A 5,944-nucleotide genomic window follows, 5' to 3' on the forward strand; every position below is an offset into this window, starting at 1 on the left:
TCCAGAATCCTTTGGTCTCAGCTGCAGGACTCCCATGTGCATCTTCACTGTACTTCATGTGATTCATGTTAGCCCAGTCAATTGAGGTCTCTCTTCATGGTAGCTTTTATTTCCAGCACATCTGCCTGTCTCTGCTAGTTGTGAAATTGTCATCTAGATAGCTTAAAGGTAATTAAGTAGCATCAAACCCAGTATCAAGCCCTAGGGAGTGCTACTCGTGACTAGCTGCCTGATCAAGCCTATAACCACTACTGTTTGAACTCAGTAGTTTAACAGACTTTTTGCTCATCTTGTGGTGGTTCTGTCTGTTCTGTAGCTTGCCAGCTTGTCAACAAGGATGTGGTAGGAGCACTTCACTAAAAGAAAGGTACAGGGCACCCACAGCACTCTCTTTGACCACTGAGCCAAGTTCCTTTATTTAAAAAGGCAATCGTATTGGTTGAGCACATCTTGCCTGTGGTAAATCCATGTTGATTTTTTCCGATTACCATGTTTTTCCTGGGATTTCTGAGGAAAGAAAAGAAAATAAATCTGCTCTTAGGGAAAAGAAATCTCTCCTGTATATTTAGATGTTGAGTCTTGAGGCAATATTGTAACCTAAAAGAGGATGGGTGTGAGAGAGGCTGCTGCTGCTCTTGATTTTGTTGTGTGTAGTAAACAGTCTTCCGAGAGCTAGTGCCATTTAAAGGTTTTATTCATCTCAGGGGAAACTGAGCAATTCTCAGTTGTTTCCTTGAAATTTTTTTTTTTTTAGGTGGAACTGCTGGTGATGAAGGCTCTCTCAGTAGGCTTGGTAAAGGGCAGTATTGATGAAGTTGATAAGAGGGTGCACATGACATGGGTACAACCACGCGTGTTGGATTTACAACAGGTAATGACCAGCTTGAATATTAAGGCAGTACTAACTTGTTTTTTTTGTGAGGTGTCCTGGAAATTAGAATAAGAACTGTGAAGGGTCACTGAGAACTAGTCTCCTTAGTGCTTCTTGAAGATGCTCAGGGAATGAGAAAGTATATCAGCTTTTCCTTGTTCTTTTTTCCATTGCCACCTTTAGCTTTTGCCTTGGGGATAGCGGTGCATTTTGTATCTGTCTGCAGTAAGTAGTTGGAAACCTGTCAGGAGATAGAATAGGGTATTAGTGACACTTCTCTTCCAAAAGCCACACAAACCACCATAAAACACAAATGCTATGACGCTATTTTCCGAAAGGATGCAGACATCTATGTGGCTGCACCTAAGTGCACGAAACAAAATCTTGGAGTTTCTGGGTTGTAGGTGGCAGGCTGTTCCTGGGAGGAGAGAATTTCAGGGTGATAAAGACGAAGGTGCTGAGCTTCTCAAGTTCATCCTCATAACATTTCAGGAGACCGTATAGGGTGCCTTTATCTTTAAAAAAAAATAATTCAGTACACGGAATACTAGCTGCAGACAATTCCTTTTGTGCATTTCAATTTAAACGTTGCCGTTTTGATGGTGAAAGATGTTAAGTGACATCTTTTCAAGATGTGTGGGGTTTTGAGAAGTTGTTTGGGATCTCAAGTGTTTGTCGTTAAAGGCAAATATCGGTATTTCCAGCAATTGAGGCATTAAAGTTATTGTGGACTTGCCTTGCAGATCAAAGGAATGAAAGACCGTCTGGAGTTCTGGTGCACAGATGTGAGGAGCATGGAGATGTTGGTGGAGCACCAAGCTCATGACATCCTAACATAGAGGACCTTGCACTACCCCTGGGGGAGTAATTTCTACTGCTACTGAGGCTAGCAGCACTCAGACCACTGACTCTGTACTGAATTATATTGAAGGGGGGTGGGTGGGCAGAGGGGAGAGCAGCTCTTTGACGCTTGTTTGGAGGAGTAAGTGGCCTTTTGGTGTGTAACCCTTTGGTGCTTGGAGTCAAGATTTCCCTATGCGCTAACATTAGTGGCACCGACCACGAGAGCTCCCGTCCTGCTCTCGGAGGACAAAGGCTCCGCAGTGGTTGATTTATCAGTGGTGTTGTCAAACTGTTGTGGGAGGATGTGATGCTGGTTGCGTGTTGCAGGAGCGGAGGCTATTTGCCGGGTAAGGGAGTAGCAGAAGTTCCTTTATGAGAACATGCTGGAGGGGTGCCTGACCATTGTATGGGACGTTACTTAGTGGTATTGGCCTTAGGAGGGCGTGACCTTCCCCGGTAACCTCCCTCCCCCTGCCCCTGCAGCAGCACAAAGGCAGCATTACTGAAATCATCTCTCTCCTTTTGCCCTCTTTCTCCACAGCCCCTCCCCCTCATCTGCAGTAGAGGGAGTGTTTACTCCATCAAAGGGTTTTTTCCAGGATTACCGTTCAGTGGATGTGTTTTTATATACTTTTGGGGGTGGTTGTCTTTTACGAACACTTTGTGCTAAAGTGAGATGCAGCAGTATTGCTGGAATAAACTTCTCTGCCTTCCCTTTTCTGTTGTTCTGTGTTTGTCGTCTTCGTAACTTGCAGTTGAGCCTCTGATCTGTTTAAAAATACGCTTCCTTTTAAGCCTCATGTTACAAAACCTCTCTGTCCAAGACCGATACAGATTTAAACAGTCTGTTCATCACCGGTAGGGTAGAATGTGATTTACTTAGCATGTAGTACCTTCGTATGCATGTTATTGTCAAGTTCCTTTCTTTTGTGGGAAGCTGTAGTCCTGATGCCTTTTCTCAAGTTGAGTAAGCATTGCTGACAGAAAAGGCCTAAATAAGTCCTGAGACAACAAGTTTTTATTCTCCTTTTGCCTTTTAACAACTGCTTCTTTAAAAGCTTTCTGTAGTTTTTGTAGTTCTGTAATTGTTCTGTAGTTCTGTAATTGTTTTGCCCTGCTGCTGCTGCAGTCTTTTATAGGGATGGAAGGGAGTTGTGCACATGGAGAATTTGAAATCAATGCAAATCTCAACTGGGGGCTACCTCCCAAGTATCCATTTGGATGCATAATACTCCTAATTATAAGGCAGTAATAGCAAGCTAAGCTAAGGTTTATAACAGTAACTTTAAATTGAGTGGAGTCATATTCACATCTCTGGCTACATTCCTCGGGATGTAAGTAGGTTTTTAAATGCTGCTGCCGATGTATCCGTGGTCAGTTCTTTGCAGTGCCAGTTTGGTTACTACTGCGATTCAAGAGCTCTGCTTATCTCTGGTGTCACTCTGACAGACTGAACTACTGGAATTTTTATACATTCCGTGCTTTTTCCAGTTTGCTGTCTTGACTCTGAGGGTTTAATGCTGGGAAAAAGAAAGCACATGGCTGACGCCAGACTGCTATGCAGGTGCAAAGATGTCTCCGGCAAGAGAGACTTCAGCTTTTTAAAAACAACAAAATCCCATTGTCAGACCCTGTACCTGGTCACCCTCTGCCCTTTTGTCTCTCTAATCAGTTCTGGCCTAAATTTCTTCCTGGTTTGGAGTTGTTCAGTTCTGAATGCCTGCCTCTCCTCTGTGCAGCCCATCAGTTTTATCATTTTGCTCTGCCCTTGTTAGTTCAGCTGTCGGAGTGTGCGTTGAACCACATTGTTTTCTCCTCCTGTGTTATGTGGTTTGACTTTACCCAGTTCATGCTTCAACTTGTCTTCCAAAGCTCACTCCTGACGTCGCTTTTACTGACTTCAGAAGAGCGTGCGGAGGAGACAAGTGTTCTGATCAGGAAAATGTTTCCTTTATTTCGTAGCTAAGGACAGGAAAAAGGCTTTAAAAAGGACAGTCTCTGTAGTAGTGTCATGTTAGGAGGAAATGAAATGCCAACTGTGTGGCAAAGCTAATGCATCGTAAGGCTGCTGTTGCTTTAGATGAGCCTCAGAAAACCCCAAAGCGTTACTGTTGAAAAGGTACTAAAGTCTTCTCCTGAGAGTATTTTGACAGCCCTCTTGTACTGTGGGGAGTGCTCTCTTGTATGTAAATTTTTAGCAGCTCACTGAAGTGAGTGTGAAGATCTACAGTCTAAGTGAATTATGACAGTTGTTTAAAAGGTTTTTCCAAGACATCAAAGTCTTACTTGCTACCCAAACCTTCCTCTGTGGGAACAAATGCTGGCTGTCTGCTTCCCTACCACCAATAACTTAGGAAATTAGGTGTGTGTTAGGGGGTGGGAAGGTTCTTCATGCAGGAAGAAAAGTGAAATGTTTAGCACCCAGATTGCGGACTGTTTTAAACGTCACTTCCAGCCTTTGAGTATTTTTCTTGCTAGGGATTTAACTTCATTTCGCTTCCTTGCTAGTGCTGTGAGTGGTGCCTTAGCGTGCCCTGTGCTTCGCTGCCAAGGTACAAGGTAAAAGCTCTGGTGGGAAATGCGTGTCCCTGCTGGAGCCTGCTGCAAGCTGCTAAAGGGGCACGGCCTTTAGGACAGCGTGCTGGCTAGCAGAGCAGGATGGCAGATCCGTTCCCCTATGAACAAACACATGGTTGAAGCAAAACCAGCCACCCATTTTGCAGAATGCTAATGTGAATCTAGCAGAGCAGGATGGCAGATCCTTTCCCCTATGAACAAGCACATGGTTGAAGCAAAACCAACCACCCATTTTGCAGAATGCTAATGTGAATTTTAATGAACAAACTTGGGAGAGTTTCTTCCCGGTGAAGATCTGTTCTGTGGTCTTGTCTTGACTCATAGTTCTGCTCTCAGCGGGGTGCAGGTTGTTCTTGCCACTTCTTAGTGTGATCCGCTCTTGTAGTGCTCCACGTGTGCCAGGATCCAGGCTGCTGGCAGCAGGAAGCACGCAGACATCACTGAGAACGCGATGACTTGCTCCTGCGGGCGGGAGAAAAAACAGAGGAATTGGTGGGATGGCTGCGCCACGGCCGCGTTGTACATGGGGGTCCTGGGATGATTGCACGCTGGTGCTGCATCTCATGCACTGGATCAAGCGCACTGGTCCGTGCTCCTTGCTCTTTCCAGCCACTCGGCTGTCGGATGGACCCTGGGGCCATGGGAGGGAGATTTGGGTAAGCAGAGCAGCTGCCACCAACAGCAGACCAGGCTGGTCGCTCTCTAGGTTTGTTTCTACCACTCTGTGTTTCTCTGTCGTGACGCTCACTGGGAAATCAGAGTAACTTGTGACTTTCCGTCAGCAGCGAGGCTTGGGCTCGCAGTGTTTCCAAAAGCAGCTGTGCCTGACTTTCAAATGACTTTGAGGTGTGAATTGCAACCAGCAGCAGCCTCTTCTATTTCTGGTGCACTAGGGCAGCACTTAACCCCTTGCACTGTCACCTTTATTTCTTTTTTTTATTTGCCTAGAAAACAAGTCTCCAGGCTTGTGAAGCACTTTGTTGCAGACCTTGGAAAGAGCAGCAGAGAGTAAAATCCATAAGCAAGGAAGGGGTGAAGGTGAAACCCAACCAGGATTTCTGGTGAAAAGCTCCTTTTTCCAAGCTCATTTCACCCAGCGCAGCAGGCTCTCTGCAGCTGGAGCAGCTCCTATTTCGGTGGGGGTCGTCCCCGGAGGGAGGAACGTCGGAGGGACCTACGCGATCTGGCTCTGCGATGACAGCAGACCCCATCCTTGCCCACGGGGACACCTGCTTCGGGGTGAGCGTCCCATGAAGCCGGGAGGTGTGTGTGTGTGCAGGACCCAGGTCTGTCCCTGTGCTGGCAGGGTGCCTTGAGGGACTGCCAGCGCCACTGCCACCTCCTCCCTGAGGTCCTCAGGCTGCCCCATGGCTTAACTGCCGTGGGGGACACCTTGGGCTGCAGAGGACCCTCAGCAGGTACCCTAAACCCCAAAAGTTGAGAGACTGAAAGGATAAAATAAAATGGCAGCAAGAGCCTGAAGGGGGGGCAGCAGGGCATGCACCCTGCTCTGGGGGTGCAGTCTGGAGCTTGCACTGCTCGGGGGGCACCTTTCCTCCTTTTTCTCCCCCTCTCCTTTTGCTTTCACTCCCAACAAAAATAATTCGGCTGTAATGCAGGGGTGGGTTTTGTGCACCCCCCCCCACACACCTC

General features: G+C 46.7%; 1 long non-coding RNA gene across 1 annotated transcript; it reads left to right on the plus strand.

Moving 5' to 3' along the window:
- The first annotated feature begins 752 nt into the window (after positions 1-752).
- LOC104162179 lies at positions 753-2,426 on the plus strand. Its single transcript, XR_696456.1, has 2 exons — positions 753-871; positions 1,615-2,426. It is a non-coding gene; the product is annotated as an uncharacterized LOC104162179 (long non-coding RNA).
- The last annotated feature ends 3,518 nt before the right edge of the window (positions 2,427-5,944 follow it).

Source organism: Cariama cristata, unplaced genomic scaffold (assembly GCF_000690535.1).
Source record: "Cariama cristata isolate BGI_N322 unplaced genomic scaffold, ASM69053v1 scaffold19885, whole genome shotgun sequence".
NCBI lineage: Eukaryota > Metazoa > Chordata > Aves > Cariamiformes > Cariamidae > Cariama > Cariama cristata.